General features: G+C 46.1%; 1 protein-coding gene across 2 annotated transcripts in view; it reads right to left on the bottom strand.

The window, feature by feature from the left end:
- KCNJ6 (potassium inwardly rectifying channel subfamily J member 6) overlaps nucleotides 1-20,700 on the bottom strand; it is a 151,950-nt gene extending 131,250 nt beyond the window's left edge. For both annotated transcript variants that reach the window (XM_039729511.1, XM_039729512.1), the window contains exon 1: nucleotides 20,461-20,700. The gene's annotated coding sequence lies outside the window, so the exon portion shown is untranslated. The remainder of the gene's footprint in view (nucleotides 1-20,460) is intronic.
- Between the last annotated feature and the right edge of the window lie 2,655 nt (nucleotides 20,701-23,355).

Genomic DNA, 23,355 nt, shown 5'->3' with positions numbered 1-23,355 from the left:
TATTGTTTAAGTTCTATCAGTGGCATTCCTAATACTGTGCACTTGACCAATAGGTAGATAATTTTTATGCTTGTTTGGGGGTTTTATTTTAATATTTTTCCACAGAAGACCTCACATTTAGCTTCCAGCAAAAGAACTGTGATCTATAAGGCATCATTTTTCTCCTTCCACTTATCAATGCTGGATTTAATAGCGCTCATTCTTCAAATGATTTATTGCCAATGGCTGCAATTTTCACTTTTAAATTGTATGTCTAATGTCAGAATTATTCAGCATTTTATGTAAAGTTGTGTATTATGTTAGACATCCAGGTAAAATGCATCACACTTAAGTCTTTTTCCTGCTTTATTGATGAAGGTTGAATTCAAAACGATCCTGAGAAGTTAAACTGCAAAGACAACTCAGAAAGTCTTTCTGCAGTGAAAGTTAAAGGAGTGTCATGGATTTTGTCATCTATTTTTCACCAGCATTCATGCTGCAGTAAAAACACACCGCAGGCTCTGTAAGGAGTGGGGAATACCACGTTTGGCCAGGGGGAGTGGAGGAGAAGCCTGCCAAAATGCAGAGCACAAAGGAACGAGGTTTTGGGCTCAGAGGTTGTTCAGCCTGGCATTGTGTGAGAGAAGGAAGCAGCTTTGCTGCCCAGCTGCTCAAGGATGCCAACAGTTGCTCAAATCCTGCCAGGGGGCCGGCTGCCAGTGACAAAAATGAGCAGAGTGTAACATCTGCTTTTTGTGATTGCTGCCCAAAAACCAGAGAGGAACATTCTGCTGCTCCGAGGCGCTCGGCTGGAAAGCCCTGGAAGGGTTTTGGAGTGTTGTGCTTGCCTCTGTGCTCTGCTGCTTTCCCCGGCACTCCAGCACCAGGCACCTCAAGAAAAGGGCGTTTTAGGGTTCTCATTTAGGCTCTTCCTGTGGCAGGGCTGTCCTGCCCTCTCTAGCACAGATGGCTGGTGCAGAAAGGAGGAGATAACCCAGGGCTGGAAGGCCCAAAGGGGTCATCTCTGGTGCCAAAAGGGGTCAGGTCCCTGCTAAGAACCAACATCTTGGTCTGGAGAGCAGATGTGGGAAGAGATAAAATAAAAAAAAAAATGTTCTTGACTGAGAGAGAGTGTTTTACAAACTATAAAAGTCACATGAATTATCACAGAAGCAGAAGCCTTCTATGTACACACACCATGAAAGTGTTCAAGACTTCTCTCCAGAGCCTGGACACAGATTCTGTGGTTACTTTTTTAAGAATTGAGGAAAAGAATCCCAATGTGTGCCCCTCCAACAATTGGATAGTAAAATGCATTTGCCAATTGAATTATTAAAATGTTTTATTGACCTTTATTTTGTTGCAAATGGCTTAAAACTTTCTCAAATTACTCCTATTCCAGTGCAGGTGCACATGGAAAGGATAGAACTGAAATGTTTAGTGAGGGCAGGAATTTCATGGATTTCTCTGAGTTATATCCTTTCTTCACGAGCTATAACACTAATTTTTTTAACCTCATGCTGTATATACCTACTAGTACTTTTCTTTTTGTCTTTATTCCTGTGTAGTATTTAGTTTAAGTCTTATGTCTGTTAGTTTTGTGTCTATTAAATAAATAATTCATTCTATAATTGACTGAATCAGCCATAATTAAAGAACTTGTGAGTGAGAGTGGGTTTTGGGGTGCTGGCCACCTCAATAAAGCTCTTGCCTGCTTCCAGGGGCCTGGCTAAAAGGCAGGGGCTTATCTAAGCCCCCACATCTATTCATAACACTTCCCCAGTCCTAACTGCTTGTGGGGTCCTGAGCCCAGGGTGACTCAATCAAAGCACTGGGGCTGTGGTAATCACAAATCCTCTGAACAGAGAGAGCCATAGCTCCCCCAGGATTTTCCTGGGAAGCTGTGAGAAAGCTCAGAGAAAGAATTAAAACAATTATTATCCCAATCTCTGCACCTGGCAGGCAATCTCTGTTTGTCAAAGATGTTCACAAGAAGGAGTTGTCCCTTCTTGACCAACAGGTGAGAGAAGATTCCTAAAGGCCAATCAGATCTTAGGTCCACCATTGTTTCTATAAAAACTGTGCATTTCTAATAATAAAGTGCAGCCTCCTCCTCCTCCTCCTCCTCCAAATGTCTCAGCGAGGCAGCCAGAAGTTTCATTCTCCTTCAGGATCTGCTCCTGGCAGACACAACCAGGCTGTTGGAACCCACAAGCAGCCTGATAAAACATCTGCCCTGTGTTCCTGAAATGCTGAACACCTTGAGGAAACATTTGGCTCAGAGCAACGTCAAATGACTTTGGAAGAATTTAAACTGGAGGTTCTGTGGTGGTGGAGTCATCAGGCACGAAGAAAGGCAGGTGTTGGATCCTTGTTCTCAGGAGTGGGATGCACTGCTTCTCCTGGGCCTGATTCACACATTCCAGGGTGGAATATGTGAGATCTAGAGCGTGTTTGGGAATTTTGTTCTCTGGCTGTTTCCAGTCCTTTGTTATTGTAGCCAATTATTCTTGGGTTTTTTGTTATTTGTTTTTGTAGCCAATTAGCCCTGTTTTAGAGCGATGGTCTGTTGCTATTAGAGTTGAGCTTGGTTTTTCAGACTTTTTCTTCATTTTGTCGAGATCATTTGGGATGCTAAACTTACCTTCTAAAATACAGAAGCCATTATTTTATCTGACAGAATTGGGCACTCCACAGACCCAACTGGCCACATCCTTCCATGCTGTCAATGCACCCTTGGTAACTCCTCCTTGGCATGTTTTACAATTAATTTTATGGCCATGAGAAGGTGATTTCTCCTGGACCAGATTTCCCCGCTTCCTGATTAGAACACTGTGGCAGATGGTGTAATGTCTTAATAAAATCAAAATATATGACCCTCCTCAGCTTCTTTCTTAGCCTGTGTTGATCTACTGTGGAATGAAATGAGGCAGCTTTGATGCAATGTGCTGTTGATAAAGCCATTTTGGCTTATATTTCCTGGTGCTTAAAGCAGTTTTTATTTTTTAAAGAGCTTAATTTGAGTGGTCCATAATTCACCAGTTTCTTTTCCTTTTTCTGCCAAACATCCTTCACCTTTAACACAGGCACCACATGTGCTCTCTCCAGCCTGCTGGAATTTCCCTCATTGTCCATGAACTCTGAGATAGACTTGATGCTGTCTCAGGCTGGCTTTTAGGGTATTCTTCAGGTTTAATTGATTTAAGAACATCAAGACTTATGTCCTATCCAGTTATAGGGAAGGATCATCCCTCTTGGGTTGAGTAGTTCCTTGCTCACCACAGCCCTTTCCAGTGCAAAAATCCACAAAAAATACTCTTTATCCTACTAAATCTCATCTGTAGCTTTCCTTTCTGTTGAGAAGTGGGATAAAAGTCTCCCAGCCCTTCCTCTTGCTACCGATCTCCTCAAGATTAATTTCTTGCTATTACTGCAGCCTCTTCCAGGCTGAACTCCTCTTTGTTTCTTGGCTTCCAGTGTCAACCCCTATTTCCTTCAGAGACTGTCTCTAATGTCATGGCACAGTCCCTGTGTGCTTTGTTCCTGTGAGGTCAGTGTGAAATTCTCCACTTAGCTCAGTTAATCTCTTATCTTTTATTGCTTGATATGGATTCCCCGGGTGTGCCCTTTCTCTGGAGGACAGCTTTCCCTAGCTGCTGCAGTTTTCTACAAAATTCCCCCAAACCCTTACAACTGACAACTCCTGGAATCTGTGGGATTCTTCCAATTGCTCACAAGAGATTTGATTTTGTGATCTTTTATGTCAGTGATCTATTTTCAACCCCCAGTGTAATAGCACCTTGTTCCTCTCCTCTCCTGTCCCTACGTGGCATTTGTGTCAAGTCCTTCCCTGTGCAAAACATGGCTGCAAAAGCACAGGACAAACTTTCTGTGCAGGAGTTGCACCAGGAGCTCGTTATCCTGATCATCTCAGCTGTTGTCTGTGCTGATGCAAAACCGCAGGAAATAAAGGGGAATAAGGCTGAGGTGCTGGGGCTGGGTTGGACTCAATGATCTTGAAGGCCTCTTCCACCCTTGTCATTCTCTGAATCCTGGGAATAACCAGATTTGTTCAATGGATTGACTTCATCCCACTTAGAACAATTTCATGAATGATTCTAAGCATGGCTTTGATTCCAGGCCCTTTCCAAAGTCCCTGGTGTTTGCACACACCTGGAAACTCAGACTCATTTGGGTTAGAAAGGATGCTCAAGGTCACCCAGCCCAGACATTCCTCACCAGTGCCAAGGCCACCACCACCCCACGTCCCCAAGTGCCACATCAAAGTGTCTCAAAGGTGAAGATGCCCAACTTCATCCCTCCTCTTTCACCATGCTGACGCTGTTTCTGTGGCAGAAGCTTTGCAATCATCTGAAGATGATAAAGGGAGCCCAAGAGAAAGATGGATGTCACTTCTCGTGACAGCCTGGAGTGACAGGACAACAGGGAATGGCTTCCAACTGAATGAGTAGGTTCAGATCAGGTATTGGGAATGAGGAATTGTTTCCTGGCAGGGTGGGCAGGCCCTGGCACAGGGTGCCCAGAGCAGCTGTGGCAGCCCCTGGATCCCTGGCAGTGCCCAAGGCCAGGCTGGACACTGGGGCTGGAGCAGCCTGGCACAGTGGAAGGTGAACCTGCCATGGCAGGGCTGGCACTGGGTGGGCTTTGAGGTTCCTTCCCACCCAAACCATTCTGGGATTCTGTGATTCTATCATTCCATGATCTACTGCTGGTATTTGAGGTGTCCTGTGTTAAAATGTTCATGCTCTTGGTTATGTACATTGTAATGCTCTTAAATTTAACTTAAATACAACATGTCATATTTAAAACTCCTGTATTTTGTAGCTTTTGAGAGCTGCTGAGGCAGTGCCTTACTGAACATTTATTCCATATGAATTCTGCTGCTTTGTTTTAAGGCAGACACTGAATCCTGGGGTGAATTAAAGGTGGGACATTTTCTTGTAAAGACTTGCTACCTTGGGCTCTGAAAGTTGCACAGCAGTGTAACTGTGAGTGTTTTTCTGTGTCTGGAATATTTTGAGGACAAAATTTGTCATTCCAGTAGGAGACAGAATACATATCCAGTTGGGAAACAACAACCATTTCAGAACAGGTGAGGGTTTGTGCTAAAGGATGGAATTCACTCGCTTCTAATCTGAGCAAATTAAAATTTGCCTGCTCCTCAAAACTGGACAATTCACCCACTTGTCAACATACTTTTATAAGCCTGAGCTTTGTCATTAATATTTCTTGAGGAAAAGGGAGCACCTTCAGGAGGAATGTGGTAAATCCATCCTGGCTCTTGGTAGGAATAATTCTCCAGGCAACAGCACCACATTGAAGTTTGGGGATAAATTTTTTGCACTGCATTTGTTCCATGCTCTGTATGCCCAGAACAAAGATCAAGGCCTTATGTGCAAGTTTAATAGTGGAGTTTTAATAAACAGTAAGTATTGCTTCTCAATTAATGTTTTCTATTAATCCCTGTTGAGGCACTTTGGGAGAAATTCACACCCTTACTGAAGGAAAGACTGAAATCCTTCCCTGGAATGTGAGCAGGTTTACCAAGGTGCTGCATTCCCTTGGACTCTGCACACCATTCTCTCCTCTCTCCATCCCAGCACTGCAGTTCCAGGGGGGATTGGTCAGCCCTGAGTTTGTGCCTCTCTCCAAGGAGACACCTGGACGTGGCTGGGCTCTTGAGCTGGGTTTTCCTGCACAGGGCTGGTTATGTAATGCTGCAGCAGCGTGGAGAGACAGGAGCTGCTCAGTGAGGAGAGTGACAGTGGCATGGAGCATTGGGAAAGGTGAACAGCCTCAGGTTGTGACAGCTGAAAGGACAAAGTGCTTTAATTGGGATTATTCAGATTAGGGGATAATTGTGCCAGGCAAAAATGCCCATCTCTGTGTGTGTGTAGTGAGCTGCTGCAGCCCAGGGATTTCATCCAGTGACCTGATAAAAACATGGATAACTGGGTACTAAGCATGAGAATCTTCTTTGGTGCAAATAGGGCACTATTTACAGGAGCTGGCCGTGGAATTCTTCTTGCATCCCCTTCCATCAGATCTTCTTTTTCTGGCCCTGTCAGTGCTGTGGAGCTGCGAGATGCCTGTGCTGCATCTACTGGAGCCGTGCTCAGCTCCAAATGTTCCTCTTTCTGTGGGAGTTGCTAGAGGCAGGAGAAAAGCTCCTCTTTCAGATGCTACTCAAGAGTTCAAAATGCTGGAAATTAGCAGAGAACCATGATTTGATTTTGCAGAGAATGTCTGTCCAGTGAGGGCTCCGAGACTTTGATGGATCTGAGGGAGGATAAACAGAGCCCTGCAGTGTCTCCCTGTCCTGATGCCACAGGTTTCTTCCCTAAAATAAACTCTCCTTGTGTTTGTGTTTTTGGTTTTTTTAGTAAGGACTCTGTTCTTTCATCTTGGTCCCTTGCCTGTAGAAGGGGCACAGGTTAATTAGGGTTAATTGCCTTTTTTTTTTTTTTTAAAGAAAATGGCATTTTCTGTCTGCCTGTGGTTTGTGTTCTGAAGGGTTTTCAGGACTTCTTAGCCCCTCAGACTCATATTTTGAGGACAAAATTTATCATTCCAGTAGGAGACAGAATATATATCCAGTGGGGAAACAGCAACCATTCCAGAAGAGGTGAGGGTTTGTGCTGAAGAATGGAATTTACTCCCTTTAATCTGAGCATATCAAAATTTTCCTACTACTCAAAACAGGGTAATTCACCCATTTGTTAACATACTTTTATAAGCCTGAGCTTTGTCATTAATATTTCTTGAGGAAAAGAGAAGAACACCTTCAGGAGAGGTGTGGGAAATCCACCCAAGTGTGGATGGTAACTACGGCACATTTTCAGAGGTACAGTGGGGATAAAAGGCTTTGTTCAGCAGCCTTAAAAAACTGAAAGGAAAATATTTTTTTTTCTTTTATTTTTTTTTCCTTTTTATTTTGCTACAGATATAGGAAGCAGGAGAAGAAGCAGAGGGGAAAGAAGGTGAGGCAAAGATCAGCCACTTGAGGGGGAGCAAATAATGAATATTTAGTTTAATTCAGCACTTGAAACAGCTCTGATGGCTTTGGGCACAGTCTAGAGATGTCTGCAGTCATGAAGCTGAGAGAGAAACTGGAGAAAATAGTTTGTACAAAAGCAGAGTGGAGCAAGGATTTATTTGTTTCAGAATTCCTTGTAATCCTCTTGCTCTGCTTTTAATGGCAAAATGGCAGCTGTTTAATTCAAGTCACTGCTGTAGCAGTGTAAGTCAATCAGAAATTTGACTGCCTTAGAAAAAAAAACCACCCTGATTATGTGATAGTTAATGCAGTTAATTCACATTTTCAATTATTATCCCACAAGGATATGCCTATGAGGAAAATACCACTGTGCTGAAGTTCTTCCACAAAGATTGATAGAGATGACAAAATGTAATTAAGGGTTTCAATTTATTCCCACTGAAATGAGTTGGGAAACTCTCAGTCACTTCAAACGCAGCCGCCACCTTTTATGTTTGGCTGAGATCAAAAATATCCACTTGGAAATATCAGAAGCAAACAAGGAGGGCTCAGAAGTAACTGAAGCAAAATTCCTGGAGAATTGTGTGTTCTCTGTGGGCTCTGGCAGTGCAGAGCTGCTCACACAAATATTTGCCAATTGGATGATTAAAATATTTTATTGACCTTTATTTTGTTGCAAATGACTTGAAAGTTTCTCAAGTTACTCCCATTCCAGTGCAGGTGCACATGGAGAGGATAGAATTAAAATATTTAGTGAGGGCAGGAATTTCATAAATATAACACGTCACAAAGGAAAATTCCAATCCCATTCCTGGACTGGGATGCTGGGCACCTACTTTCTGCACGAGAAGGCTTTAGAAATGAAATATAAACCTTCCAGAAATGTGACACAAATCTGAAAAAGATTGCCAAGAAATCATCCAGTGATGGACTGTTCACACAGAAAATCAAGTTATACCCTGAGAATCAGCCAAGTTAGCACCAAGAGACTAGAGGATGTTCCAAGTGGAAGGAATTATGAAATCTAAAAATTAGAATAATGAACACTTAAAACCAAACTACATAAGAAAGTCCCCCGTGGCTTTAACAGGGAAATGATTTATTGTCCTTTTAAGGAAAATAAGAAGGTGGATTTAGGGAACAACAGGCTGATTAACTTTCCTTAACTCCTTGGGAAAACTAGTGAATATATTCTCAAAAAAAGCTATTTCCAGAAAGATCAAATATAAGAACACAGTCAGGAACAGCTAGCTTGGATTTGGAACTGCAGAATGTAGGATAATGGAATGTTTTGGGATGGAAGGGACCTTAAAGCTCATCCAGTTCCACCTCTGCTGTGATCAGGGACACCTTCCACTGTCCCAGGTTGCTCCAAGAAAAAATCCAACCTGGCTTTGGGCACCTCCAGGGATGGGGATTCCACAACCTCTCCAGGCAACAAATTTATCCATGGCTGGCCAATCTGACAGATTTTTACCACAAAAATGTCTGGATCTGTGGGTGAGGGCAGAACAGCCAGTTTTTAGCAAGATTTTCAGCACTATCCCAAATTTTTCCTGGGCAAAAAAAAAAGGACAAATGGAGTGGATGGATGGACTGTAAGGAGGAGTGGGAAATGGGCTTGGCCTTTGAAGGGTTTGCAGATTCAAACCTGACAGCTCCTGGTGCCCCTTTTGATTCCTTTTGGGGCACCAAAGGAATCTCAGCCTCCAGCTGACTCCAGCCCGGGAGGAGCAGGGGATGCACAGGGATGTCACTCGGCCAAAAAAGAAACATTGGCTGTCAGGAACCTCATGAAGCTGAAACAGGAAAACCAGCAAGTCCTGCACCTGGCAAAGAGCAGCCCACGCATCAATCCAGGCTGGGAACCAACCCGCCCTGGGATAAAATCTGGGAGTTCTGATCCAGCCCCACGTGGATCAGCTGCACAACCTCCAGCAGCGAAGGATGAACGTCCACTGGGATGGTTTGGGAACAAATGGCTGAGGAATGGGATTATTCCCTCTTCTTGGCACCTGTGAATGACTCCAGAACTCCTAATCTATTTTCTATGATTCTGTGAAATTATAGAATAATTCTTATATTTGTAATTTTTTTTTTTCTGAGCTGATTTAAGATTCCTGATAGGTGTTAAATTAGAGTAATAACTACACATACACTGGACAAGAGTCTTTCTACATGCACCAAAATCCTGGAAGTTGGGAAAACACATGAGATTATGTCCTTGTACATAATTAAATCCTTGATTATTGGCTCAGGGGAAAGAATCACAGGCAGTATAAAGGCAAAGCACTTGATTTTCCAATTAATTTTATGAACATTTCTATTGGGGGAGACAAAACTTTTAAAACTTTTTTTAACTTTTAGTTCTAACAGTTCTAATTTTGACCTCTCTACTAATCATTAATTCATGTCTATCCAGCTGCCTCAAACTGCACTGACCCCCTCCTTTTTGCCTCCCACGATGGTGTGTGATATTGAGCAGAAGTGCTAATTCTAATTTATTGAGTGTGGCTTTTATAATTACATTTAGAACTGGAGAAATTTAGGTTTTTTTTTGGTTTTTTTTGTTTTTTGTGTGTGAGGTTCTGTTTTGGGGGTTTCTTTTTGCTTGTGGTTTTTTCTGATGATTCATCTTCACTAATGATGGTCAATTCATCTCAGGTCAACTCACAAAAATGCAGTTTTTAGACTGTGACTATGATGAAATGTGGAACATGTGCTTTGGGTCCAGCCTCACTCAACTTCAGATTTCACTGAAATGAGAAATTCAGCTGAAGCCAGAAACTGTTGTGGAAATTTCAAGTTCTTCCCCTGTGCAATTTGCAAACAGTGAAGTTGGATTTTTCTCCCTCTTTTGCTCATAAGGAGGGTGCCTGAGGCGTTGTTTTCAAGAACAAAATGAAGATTTTTTTTCTTGCCATTTTGGTTGCCACTGTTTGCTCCAACCTTTTCCAACTGCACAGCCCAGCTCCTGGGCTGGTTTTTGTCTTGAAAATTATGGGGTGGCCCTGCCTACACATTTGATGGTTTGAACATCACTTGGCCTTTTAATGGGCTTTTTATGGACTGGTTACTGCCATAAATTGTCAAGAGCCTGTTAGTGCACTACTTATTTCTGGAAAACTTCATTAAGGGGAAGTAGGAATAAATCTGTCTTTATTCTGCATTTCTAAAAATAATATGTAAAACATAACAGATGGCTTAATATTTTTATTTCACCATTTCAGCTGTGCTCACCTCGACCGCTCTTGACTGACGTTCCACGCAGGTGCCAACAGCCATTAATTTTAAAATAAGCTGCTTTGAAATCTGTTTTCATATTTACTCCCAAATCCATGCTTTGGACCTGAGGCAGGTTGGTTTTAATTAAAAATGCTGCAGGAACACCCAGGCAGCAGCTCCTGGTAAATGTTTGTGTTGATGCACATCCACCTCTGTTGAAAGTGGGCTCTTTAATCCTGGGGAGCTGCAAAACCCCCAAGTGCTGGTGTAGTGGCCAAATGTGAGAAACTCCATCTAAAATCATCTCAAATGGGAAAGCATTTGGGGTATTTGTAGAGGTTTCTGGAATGTGTTGTTGGATCACCTTCCCTGGCTGTGCTGGCTCTGCTTTTACACTGACAAAGCACAAATAGGAGCAAAGTTGAGGCTGGATTGTACAACTATTTCTGATGGCAGCCTGAAGGAATGGAAGCTGCATGTCAGACCTCTCTCTCCTATCTACCAGCCTGTTTAAAATAAATTTACATTTAAGGTCTGATATGAAACCCCTTGAAGTGAAGGGAGAGACTTTAATGCTCTTTGACTAAAATGCATTTAGCAGATCTCATATTTTCTGTGATTCTATTTCTGTAGCAGCTTGGTGGGTTTTACTATTCCTGAGCATTTCCTGCAAAGCTTCCTCCACTTTCTTTTGTTATCATTATTTCTGCTCATGTTAATATCATAAATCTTTCCTCTGCTGTAATTCTAAGGCCCTACCTGATTTTCCTGCTTAAAATTCTCTTCTAATATTTGACTTGTGCCCAAACCCACCAGCCTGGCTTCTGAAAGCAGCTGGAATTAAAAACAAAACAACAAACAAACATTGAGTTCTGCTCTTCGCAGACATTATTTTTTTAAAGTTTTTTAAAATTTTATTTTATGTGGTATTTCTCTTGAAGTTCTGGAGGTAAATTGGTTTCATATCTGCTGTCCTTGTGTGTTACTCCATGGAAGAGCAAAGCTCTTTCCTTCAGCAAACACTGCTGGAATGCAGCGTGTCAATACCAGGCATTTGCTGCCTATACACAGAGGGTTCTCCTTCTTTTCTGGGGAGTTTATTAAAAATAATTATTCAAGGAAAAATATTTTCTGTATATCCAGAAGGCAGATGCTCTGGTAGTATTGGGTCAGTGAATTCACTGCTGTAGACCACAAATTTGCCACTTGCAAGGGGTAGAAAATAATGATCAGCAACATTCAGATGTTGCAGGTCACCTAAATTCCAGGGAAACATCCCAGAGCTGTGGAATGGCAGTCTTTATGATCCAATTCTAGGGATTTTTTTTTTCCTGTATGTAATTTTCCCTTCTCTCTCAAGCTCTTCTCCTTCCCACCCCTTCCAAATTTTAACCATCTTATATTTGGATGTAGCTTTCCTTCCTCTGACTAGAAATGAAGAACTCAGCCAGACCCAGAATTTGGAACTGCAGCAGAAGTTTAGGGTCACCCTTGAATCTTTTAAATCCTGTTTTAGGGAAAAGTTTAGTGGTGGTGAATGTGTGGAGAACATCTATAGTAAGTCAATTCTTAGCAACAAAAAAGAAAAAAATTACATTGTAAATGTCCAACACATAATTACAGCCACCATCACTAGAATATTCCAGATATTGTTGGAATATTTTCTTGTTGGAATATTTTCTTTGTCACTACAATGTTCTGCTTGTTTCTCTTGCGGGTTTTAGTGGTAACTCTGGTGTATTTGGGGGAAGCTGCTTTGTTTGTAATCATGGAAGGCTTGGGATGCACTTTATACTTTAATGTAATTATGCCTCGTAGATAGAATCCAGCAGCTTCCCAAGGATTGCTCACATCCCTGTGGGACACTCAGCTGAGATAAACATGTATCTAGTTTATTGAACATGATGAACTACCTGAAGGACTGGGATTGCTGTGCAGTGAGTCACACAGCCCGGGTTTGGAGGTGGCTGGAGAGGCAGTGGGTTTGTGGGACGTGCCCAGCTTGCTGGGCACTGGTGGCACTGATGGGCTGGGGTCCAGCTCCTCCTTCCTCCTCCTGCCCTCTACAAGTGCTGCTGGATGAAGGTTTGATAATCTCCAGCTCCCATTCAGTGGAGAACTAAATGAGACATTTTATTTATTTCTCATCTAACAGTTTTGCTGTCCTGCACTTGTACCAGACAAAGCTTCCTTTCCTTTCCTTTCCCTTTCCTTTCCTTTCCTTTCCTTTCCTTTCCTTTCCTTTCCTTTCCTTTCCTTTCCTTTCCTTTCCTTTCCTTTCCTTTCCTTTCCTTTCCTCACTGATCCACAGCCTGCTACAGTTAATGGCAATCCTGAGATTATAATCAGCCTCTGGTTTTAATTAGTTGAAAATGACTCTTTCCATGTCCTTGCCCACCTGTGTCCTCCCTGCCCCTGCTGTTGGTTCCAGCTCTGAGAGTCCAAGGCCACTGAGACCAGAGGGCACTGAGCCACTTCAGGCTGCAGCTGGAGAGTGTCAGGAACAATGTGAGATAAAAATAAGCCTGACTTCTACATAAACTTGATTTTTTTATAAGCCAGACAGGAGGAGAGTGATGCAGGACAGCACAAGGAAGTTTAGTGGGCACAGTTTTGTGAGGGAGCTCTGGAGACAGGATTCATCTCCCACACCTTCTGCACCTGCAGATGGCCACCTTGATTTAATTACCAGAGAGGCATCCCATGAAACTTGAGGCACCAAACTGTGGTATATCTAGAAGCCTCCTGAGGTCTTTGATGGAATAAAATTACTTTTTGGAGTTTCCCTTTGGAGTTGCCCTGCTCTTTTCATTGATGCTCTAAGGGAAGACCTCATTGCTTCCCTGACAGGAGGGGGAAGTTCTCCCAGGGAACAGGGACAGGAAAAGGGGAAATGGCTTCAGACTGTGCCAGGAGAGGCTCAGGGTGGACACCAGCAGGAATTTCCCCATGGAAAGGGTGCTCAGGCCTTGGCAGGGGCTGCCCAGGGTGGTTTGGAGTGCCCATCCCTGGAAGAGTCCAAGGAAGGCCTAGAGGTGGCACTCAGAGCTCTGGGCAGGGGGACAAGGTGCAGAGCAGTCACAGCTTGGACACAATGATTTTTGAGGTCTTTTCAAACCTTAATGATTCCATGATTGCACTCTAAGGCTCTCTAAGAAGCCCAGGGAAGCTGCACTTCCAAAGCAGGCAGTGCCTTTTGGAGATCTTCCTGTGGAAACCTGGCCCCATGGAAATCGATGGGGAATTACCTCTGCATGTCCAGACAGCTATTGAGCTGTAAGGAGCTTCTTAATTACAATCATTTAACATAAATGCTTCTTTTCAGGAATGGGAAATTGATCTGGCAGGCTGATAGAAACTGCAGACTCTGTGTGTCTGCAGGAGATGGTGGGAGAAAAAGCAGGAAGGTAAGAAATACCCATTTCTCATTCTTCAAATAACTACTCTGAGAAATAATTTGACAATTGCTCATTGTTCTAATGAACCCCTGCTCTTGATTATGATAAATACAAAATTATATGATAATTTCTCCTCTGCTTTCATTGACAAAGTTGTCTGTATTGACAAGACACAATGAGATTATTTTTTAAATGGGAAGCAAAAAGCAGAGGATTTCCTGCAATGCTGCAAAGTGCTCTGAGCTGGAGAGGCTGAAGCAGGGATGGTTGTGATAAAGCACTGCAGAACACAGTTGATTAGAGCATTGAATTAACGATGCTCTCGTGCAGGCTCTCATCATGCCATTCCTTCCCTCAACCTCCTGTTTCACCCTTTCAATCTGCTCATCATTGTTTTCTTGTCCAGAAGTGTTTTGGGTTTTTTTTGGTTTGTTAGGGTTTTTTTTTCTGGTTGGTTTTTTTGGTTGGTTTTGTTTTTTGTTTGTTTTTTTTTTTTTTTAGTTTTTAGTTTTTTAGTGTTTTGGTTTGTTTTTTTTCAGAAATCAGCACAAATGCCAGCACTTTGCTGTCATCAGAAAACAAGCCCCAGTGTTCTGCTCCAGAGTCCCAAAAAAATCCTGTGCACATTGGCTTCTTCAGGTCAGCCTCCAACAGTCTCTACAGAGGAGAGGAACATGGGATAATCCAGACCAGCTGTACAAACCTCTTTGTTAATAAACAATGTTTATTTGTCTCTGAAATGCCATCACTGCTGTGGCAGTAGCAATCAGACCTGGGACTGCTCTTCCTGAAGGCACAGCTGAATTTAAAGATCCAACACAGGTCAAAGGGTATGAAATGAAATGAAATGAAGTTAAGACTGAGGCAGTTTCTGCAGGCCTGTGACAGGTTGTGGAATTGTATCCAAGGGTTTTTTAAGAACCTCTCTCCACCCAAAATGTCTCTCACCTCCTTTGGCCATGGGGCACATGAGGATCAGGCCTCAAAGCCAAATGGAAAAGTTCACATTTACCTTTACACTTATATTTGTAGCCCAAACTCATAAAATCCCAGTGATGCCTCAGGTTTGAGGTTTGAGCTTTTCTATTTTTCACATTCTGAGCTGCTTTAGTGTGTGGGGCTGGACTTCTTATTAAGGGATGGTGAGCTCTGTGCACAGAGCAGGGAGACAAAACAATTCCTGCTCCAGCTGGGCACCAAGGACAAATGATCCCAATCTCAGCCCAGGAGCACAAACCCCGTGGGCTGCAGAGAGAAAAACAAGCAGGATGGGACTGCAGGGGCTGCAGCTGGGGTTGGACACTGAACTGCAATGTGCACATGGAGCAGAGCTGAGCCCAGGGAGAGACCCCGGCAGCGCTCGTGCATTTTGGGGCCATTTGGGTTCATCTTGGGTGCAGCCCTGGCTGGGCTCTGGTGCTGCCCAAGGTGGATCCATGGAGGAGATCCTTTTCATAAATCCCTGCTTTATTCTTTAGCTCTGCCCAGTCTCTGCTCTAGGGCAGCCTTCCCAAGGCATCACCAGAATGATTTGGATTGGATGGGACCTTAAAATCATCCAGTGCCATGGCAGGGACACCTTCCACTGTCCCAGGCTGTTCCCAGCCCCAATGTCCATCCTGGCCTTGGGCACTGCCAGGGATCCAGGGGCTCCACAGCTGCTCTGGGCACCCTGTTCCTCAGTTTTGGGATGAATCAGAGGCTTCCTGGGGCTGAGAGGTTTTTCTGAGGTGTGGATGTCCCCAGAGGTGTCAGAGTCTGAAGCTGAGCTCCCTCACATGGACATGGATAGAAAGGGTGGGGAGGTCACTGGCAGTCAGGGTTAATAAGAGGCTCTCTGGTTTAAGTATTTGAGCCTTCACTGTCAGCACTCACACCCAAAGTTATTAATGCAGATACTTTAAAGAAAACCCTTACATCTCTGTGGAATCATAATTTACTCGTGTGCATTGCAAGCTGTGTGTGCAAATGTTAAGGGTTTTCTGACTGCAAGGCAGGCTCTGCCCTTGGATGGACTCTGTTATTTTCCCTCCAGAGTGAGACAAGAAAGTAAATACTTCTTGGAAGTAAATAATTTCCAGCTGAAATTTGGTGGATATTGTGGATACAGACTTCCAGCTACCATTAATGTCTAACCTGAGGTTGTAACTGGAAAATAGCAGCAGAATGGGCTTTTGCCTTGTGGCTATTTTTTAATTCAAAGCTCTCTTGAGTAATACTCTAGAAAAAAAACTTCTCTGACCAGCCCTTGGCATTTATATTAAAGCTTCTTGTGCAACCTCTGGCATAAATTTGGGTTTCTGCAGTCAGGGCTGTGGAGAGCCCTTGCACTCATGAAGGTTTTCAATGTGTTCAAGGCCAGGCTGGATGGGGCTCTAGGGGAAGGTTCCCTGCCTAGGGCAGGGGGCTGGAACAAGATGATTTTTGAGGTCCTTTTCAATCCAAACCATTATTTGACTCTATAATTCTTCAATTTCACTGGGCATGGTGTGACTCTGAGGGTAGAAATTGCCTATTTTTAAAGAACTTGAAAATCTCCATGCTTTGTTTTTCTGTCCTGTGTCTGAGGACAGGATGTTCTGCTGGCCATATGTAGGAGCTCATGAATAGACTGCAAAAAATCCACTTTAATGAGCTTTCCAAATGGAAGCAAGGTGTGTTTCCTCAGCTGCCGAATTCCCCTGGCCCTGGGTGACATTGTGTGAGGCAGACCATGGGTGAGGAGTTAAATGGGGAGGAGCTGATGAGTTCAAGGAGGGGTTAAAGGTGCTCTGAGCCTTCTTATGGAGAGGATCCTGCCATGCTAAGGACAGAAAAATTCCAGTCTCTTCACAAGAATTTTGATCACAGCGATTTTTCTCCTCCAGAACCTGCATGGACAGGACTGATCCCATGGATGTCCTGCAGAGTGTGGGTTGGGATGGGCTGGTTTGGGATGTCCTTTTGGCAGAGACTCCACGACACAGTCATGAGCCTCTGTCAGGAGTCCTTGGGCATCATTAAAAATTGCAGTGCTGTGTGGAAAAATGGGATTCAATAACCTCCAGTTGTTCAATACATCTATTCCAGCTATTAATAAAACATAAAAATTGTATTTTCAACATCAGCAGCATTCTAGCAAAGCATCTGGAGAAACCCTCCAAAAGCAAAGCAAATAAAAGCCAAAAAAATTTTTTTCCAGGAAGTCAAGTGGGACTGAGATTAAAACTTTTCCCTTGGGTTTGCTGTTTGGTGAATCTGGGGTTTGTTCAGAAACATCACATTCTGCACAATCAATATATAAATATTAATACTTAATATATTGGGAATATTGTTTTCTAGTATCAAACTGCCTCCACCAGTAAAAACTGTACACCCACATAAATGTAAAACATGAACCTAAACCTTATATTTTTTTAAAATCTGCTAGGGCTTCATTATCCCATATAAAAAGTAACATCCTGGAGCAAGAAGGTGATGGAAGCACTGAACAAGGTGCAAAGCTTTTAACAGCAATGAAAATCAAAGACATTATACAATAGAAATGGGATCTTTACAATGCATCCAGCACTGCTGCTTAAGACATAAATTAATTTATTTTGGAGAGTGTTAATATGAATTATTTTACTTCTTGCTTTTATAGAAGGATATAGACAAGTCCTGAATAAAACAGTTTTTATATGTAAAAATACAATGAGAAGATCATGACAAACAAGGTAATCCTACACCAACAGTGTCCACAGTTCCTGAGAGGTGAAAGAAAGAACATAAAGCTTATACCTGAACCTATTGTGAAAGATTTGAATATATCCCTTGTGATGGGGATTTTATGAAAATGTAAATGAAATTCTGCTTCTCTGACATAGTTTGAAGGAGAGATCTTATTTTCCTTCCAATGTATCACGTTTCAACAAAATGACTACAAAACAAGGCTCCAAACACATGCTTGTGAAAAACAAGTCTTTTCTGCAGTGAAATTATGTATTTTGGGAAGCTCAAACTGAATGTGGTGCAAATGCACTGGCAGAAATCCCACAAAGAACCGAGCCTTTTGCTAATTGGGGCTGTGGTTGTGGGGCTTTGGGTTGGTGTTGCTATAATTAATTCTTGCCTTATTTGCTTATGAGGCAAAATCATTTGGTAATGATCTGATAGCATTGTTGTGACGCTGCAGGAGCCCTGCCTTATGTAAGGAAATCAATAACTTCAAGTATTGCAAATGCTTTGGGAACTGCCCTCAAGAAGAGTTGGCTTCTGTTACTTCTCATTTTCCCACAGGAAAGTAATGAGTTCCCCAGCTTGTACTTACAGTTCAGGCCTTTATTCCCATATTCCCTGGGAGACAGGCTTGGAAATGGGAGGCCCAGCATTAAAATATCCAGGTCTCCATTTCCACAAAGGCTTAACTCATTAGTTCACTCCAGAAGCAGAGTTAGGGCAAAATGTGGATTTACAAGAAAAAGGATTTGTTATTCTCAGCAAGGAGTCCCTGCAGGGAATCACAGGATGGTTTGGGTCCAAAGGGACCTCAAGGATCATCAGGGACACCTTCCACCAGAGCCCCACCCAGGAATGCCTACCCTGGGCATCACAGGGATAAATAAAAATCCCAATTAACTACCATACTCGACTAGGACTCACCTATGTGTTTGTCTCTTCCAGAATTCTTTGAAACAGAGAATTTACAAGCAAGAAGGAAGGCAGGCAGAGCAGGAAGCCAGTCCTGGTGTGATTTGATAGATTGCTGATAGTTAAAGCACAACCCAGAGAGGCCAGGGATCTGGATTCCAAACCAATAACTCTCCATGTGCCTATAGTTTACTGCCTATCAGCACTGAGGCAAGATCAAATAAATTTCCTTTGCTTAATGAAAAACGAACATCCTGACACAGTGAACAGCCCAAAAGTGACTAATCCATCTCTATCTCCCCCAGTGAATAGTATTAATTATCTTGTTTGCTTTCCTGGACTAATTTTTTCCTAGTCTGAGGTAATAACTGCATATGTAACTGCTAGAACGAGATAGGTATAGGCGAGCTGAGCCAATGATTTACAACCCATCAGAGCAAGAAATGTATCCTGGCTGTCGGTGCATTATCACTAACCCAACACTTGTTTCCTCCTCACTTTTTCTGTTTATTTAAACTGGTCCCCAGCTGTCTGAGGAGAAAATGGCTCTGTCAGGAGGGGTTTTTGCAGTGAGCTGACCACGACTGCCCGGCACAAACCCCACCTGTGCCCCTCAGCAGCGGGACGGCTCCCTGAGCTCAGAGTGCAGTTCCCTCCCAGGGCTATTTCTCCGCGAGTTTCCTGCAGGCGCAGCAGCCGAGGTTGGGCATTTCTCACAGTTTCTGCAGGGCTCCCTTCACGGGTGTTGTGTGTGTGAACGGACCTGCTGGGGGATGCAGTTACACCTTACAGAGAACGGCTGCAAAACAGCCCTAAAAAACAACCCCGAGCGAGCTGCCTGGAAAATATCTCATTTTTTAAATGTCTTTGCTCCCTGCTCCTGCATTCGTTCGGCTCAGGAAAGTTTAGTGGCCCTGAGTGAGTCTTCCCCTGGCTCCTGGAGCCCAGCAGGGAGCGGCTCGGGGGGATTTTAACAGCGGGGACACCGGTGGGGGCTCCTCCCGGTATTCCCAGCGCAGAATTCCCGTTTCAAAGCCCCCGAGCCGCGCTCTCCCCGCGCATCCCGCGCTCCCCCGGGCGCTGTCCGCGGTGCTGGAGCGGGGCCGGACCGGTCGGGCAGCCCAAGGCAGAGCCCCGGGGCTGCGGAGAGGTCGAGGAGCAGGGGGGGAAAGGAGGCATCCTGAGCATCCTAAGCAGCCATGAGGAGCAAGCCCCGAGGCAGCTTCTCGGAGAAGATGCTCCGGCCACGGCGATGCGGGAGTCGCCGAAGCTGCGCTCCCCTCCTCACCGCGCTCCCCCGGCCCTTCGCCGCCCGCTTTCACCACGAGACCAAAGTTTTGTCCGCGGTGTCTTCCTCCTCACCTTTAGCACCGGACCTGGCCGGGAAGGCACGGCGAGGGCCGGGGGGGAGTGGAAGACGGGGGGAGTTATCCCTTACTTATTTATTTATTTAGCTCTTTCCTCCCTCAGGTCGCCATGGTGATACCGAGCTGGCTCTCCCTCCGAACAAGAGGAGACGGGCACCCCTCCGTGAACACCCCCGTCCCCTGCGCCACCCGTGTCCCCCGGGGGAGGCTGTCTCCTCCCTGGCCGGCCCCTCATCCCGGCTCCGGCTGCTCTCATCCCGGCTCCGGCTGCTCTCATCCCGGCTCCGGCTGCTCTGCCTCCCGCGCTGCCCCAGCTCATCCTCCCCGCGGAGAAGTGAGACGGGAGCGGCCAAACCAGCATCGTCCCCCCGCTCCTCGCCTCCTCCCCGCTCTGAAGTTCTTCCCGGCTCGGGGAAGGAGGGGGCGGCCGGGCGGGACGCGGTGCCCGCGGTGCCGAGCCCCGGAGCCGGGGGAGGCCGGCGCAGCCCCGCTCCCGTCGCGGCGGCGGCGCCGCTTTTGCCCGAGGGCGTAGGGATGGGGCTCCCACGCGGAGGCTCCCGCGACGGCAGCTGGAAGCGGGGACCCCGGGGCCGCCCCGCCGAGCCCCCCTCGGCCGCGGTTCCGCCGCCGCCACTTCGCCCCTCGCCCGGCGGGCAGCGGCCGCTCGCCCCCGGGTTACATAAGTATCGCTCCCCGCATCCCTCGGCACGGCCGCCGCGGCTGCTCGTGGGGCTGGATTTTTGGGGCAGCGGGGGGAGATGGAGAAACGCGGCGGCGAGGAGCCGTGAGGGCACAGGCGGCAAACCCGCGAGCCCCGACCCCACCGCCCTGGCGGCGTCCCCTCGGGCAGGGCAGCCCCGCTTACCTGGCGGCTGCTGTCACTCCATGCCGGCTCCCCGCGGGACGGGACGGGGCAGGGCGGCTCTGCGCGGCTCCGGCTGCGGCTCCGTGCGCGCGTCTGGGCGCCGCTGGCTGTCACACGGCCCCGAGGACGCTGTCGGGCGTCTCCATTCCCCACGCCCGCTCGCCCACCGGGGGGCAGCGGCACCGGCCGGCCGCGGGGCTCCGCCGGAGCGGGGGCTGCGAGCGGGGCGGGCGCGGGGGCTGCGCGGGCCCGGCGGGCGCGGANNNNGCGGCGCGGGGCGGCGGGGGCGGCGCGCTCCTTCCGCGGGGGCGGCCCCGCTCCGCCTGCGCCGCCCCCGCTGGAAGGGAGGGATGGACGGAGGGACGGGTGGATGGACGGATGGACGGATGGATGGATGGACGGACGGACGGACGGACGGACGGACGGACGGGGGTGATGAGCTCCGCGGAGCGCGCGGACCCCGCGCTGTCCCTCCCGCCGGGATGCGGCCGCCTCGGGAGCGTCCCGCCTACCCCGGCGGCGCCCTCCCCGCGCAGGAATCCCGGAATCGTGGAAGGGGTTGGGTTGGAAGGGACCTTAAATATCAGTGAGTGCCGTCCCCCCGGCCGTGGGCAGGGACACATTCCGCTAGCCCCGTTTGCTCAGAGCTGCATCCAGCCTGGCCTTGGGCACTGCCAGGGATCCAGGGGCTCCACAGCTGCTCTGGGCACCCTGTGCCAGGGCCTCGCTGCCCTCACAGCACAGCAGAGAACCACAGGTGCATCCAGGGAACACCAGGGTTTGTGTCCCGCAGCTCTCTGGTGCATAACTAGGGCTGATCTCACACCACCAACAAATCCCCATCCCCTTTGGGGCACTTCCCAGCACCTTTACCCCCTCCTCACTGATGGAGCCTTTGGCATTGCTTTCCCACTCTCAGGCTCTGCTGAAATTGGCCAACAGGTCCCACACTCCTGGTTGGAACAGCTGCCAGGCAAACAGGCGGGTGCCTGCTCCAGACATCAACAGATACTTCACTTCAGCCTTCTTTGCTGAGAAAACCTGGCTGGAAAGTAGAGCCCAGAAGTCCTTTCCAGACATCATCATCCTTTCCAGACCACTCCACCTGCAGAAAAAGTGAAATACTTCACCTTTTGTGCCTGCACTGTGATAAATTACCCATATTCCAAATTTTTGCCCCTAGTCAGAGGGAAGCAGAATGGGATTGTGGATTTTCGTGAATGATAGCAATTTGCACTTTCAAAAGTCCTATCAGTTTCTCTGTCATTTTTTTGTCTTAGATTAACAGCAAGCCCAGCTCCACACGCCATCCGTGCTCTCTGACTATGGATCATCAGTAATCTAATTTTTTTCTCCTTCTGAGAAAAAAAGTAATACTTTAAGCGAGCACTGCTTTAGCTTCTCCTAAAAGTAAGGAGTAAAATCTCCTTATTTGCATTTCCTTTCTCACCTCACCCTTTTCTTCAAACCTTCCTACATTTCCTAATGTACTTTCTGGGAATAATTTCTTTTTCTCTCTGAAATCTCATTTGAACTCATGCGCTTGTGTGGTGGATGCATTATTATACCATGTTAGGTTAAAAAATGGCTGCATTCTTGTTCCTTCAGCTTTTCCCATAAAAGGGAACCTGGCTGAAAAGAGCAGCATGAGGCCTCTTTTTCCTGAGAGATTTGCACAACTCTTAATTTCTTCCTGCAAACTACTGTTCTTTAAATCTCTTCTCTTGTGCTAGGATCAAATCTCCTGGAACAGGAGCTGTTCTCCAAGCTAACGTTGCTTTTCTAGAGCCTGCTCTACTTGTTACTCATTTTTCCTGCATTCATTTGCCAAGAGAGCAGGAAAACTGGGCACATTCAAAATGGAGAAAGTGTTTATGTGAAACGAGGATATGTAGGATCTTATCCTTTCTGCCTTCACCATCCTGACACAATGTGATGGGTTCAAGGCCCTTTTAACTCTATTAATTGTTAAATATTTCAGGAGAAGCAGCATATGAATGGTTAGGTTGAGCTTGGAACCATAACAGCATCATTTAATTGCACAAACCCTTGTGCTTTCCAAATGGCAATTTTCTCTTGGGGCACAAAACCTGAAATGGCTCTGGAACAGGTGCACAAATAATTATTTTATACTTAGCCTGCTGTCCCCCTCTGATCTATTTGTCTCAGTTGCAGCTTACTCAGTGTCATCTCCCTGCAGAGCCTCTCAGGGTGAATTAATGCTCGTGCTAAGACACACTGAAAGGGTCCCTGCTGCTTCCTGGAGGTCCCAGGCAAATGCCTGCCTGGTGAGCTGCTGAGATTTCCTCTCCCTTTCCATTCCAGTCAAGGGTCAAGGCAGAACCTGAACTGGCAGTGCCTAAATCTGCTGGTTCAGGGTGATTCCAGTTTAATGGGCTTTGACTCCGTTCCCTCCAGCTCCCTTTGGGCACACAGACCCAGAAACAACTTCAATTCCCCAGACTCGTGCTGTGCCTGAGGGAAGAGTTTATGTCAGGAAGCAAAGTTGGTATTGATGTCTCAGGTTTGAGCTTTCTATTTTTCACATTCTGAGCTGCTTTAGTGTGTGGGTCTGAGCTTCATATTAAGGGATGGTGAGCTCTGTGCACAGAGCAGGGAGACAAAACAATTCCTGCTCCAGCTGGGCACCAAGGACAAATGATCCCAATCTCAGCCCAGGAGCACAAACCCCGTGGGCTGCAGAGAGAAAAACAAGCAGGATGGGACTGCAGGGGCTGCAGCTGGGATTGACACTGAACTGCAATGTGCACATGGAGCAGAGCTGAGCCCAGGGAGAGACCCCGGCAGCGCTCGTGCATTTTGGGGCCATTTGGGTTCATCTTGGGTGCAGCCCTGGCTGGGCTCTGGTGCTGCCCAAGGTGGATCCATGGAGGA

Source organism: Passer montanus, unplaced genomic scaffold (assembly GCF_014805655.1).
Source record: "Passer montanus isolate IOZ18808 unplaced genomic scaffold, ASM1480565v1 scaffold69, whole genome shotgun sequence".
Lineage (NCBI taxonomy): Eukaryota > Metazoa > Chordata > Aves > Passeriformes > Passeridae > Passer > Passer montanus.
The sequence above is the reverse complement of the archived record's forward strand: the minus strand, read 5'-3'. Positions and strand labels throughout refer to the sequence as shown.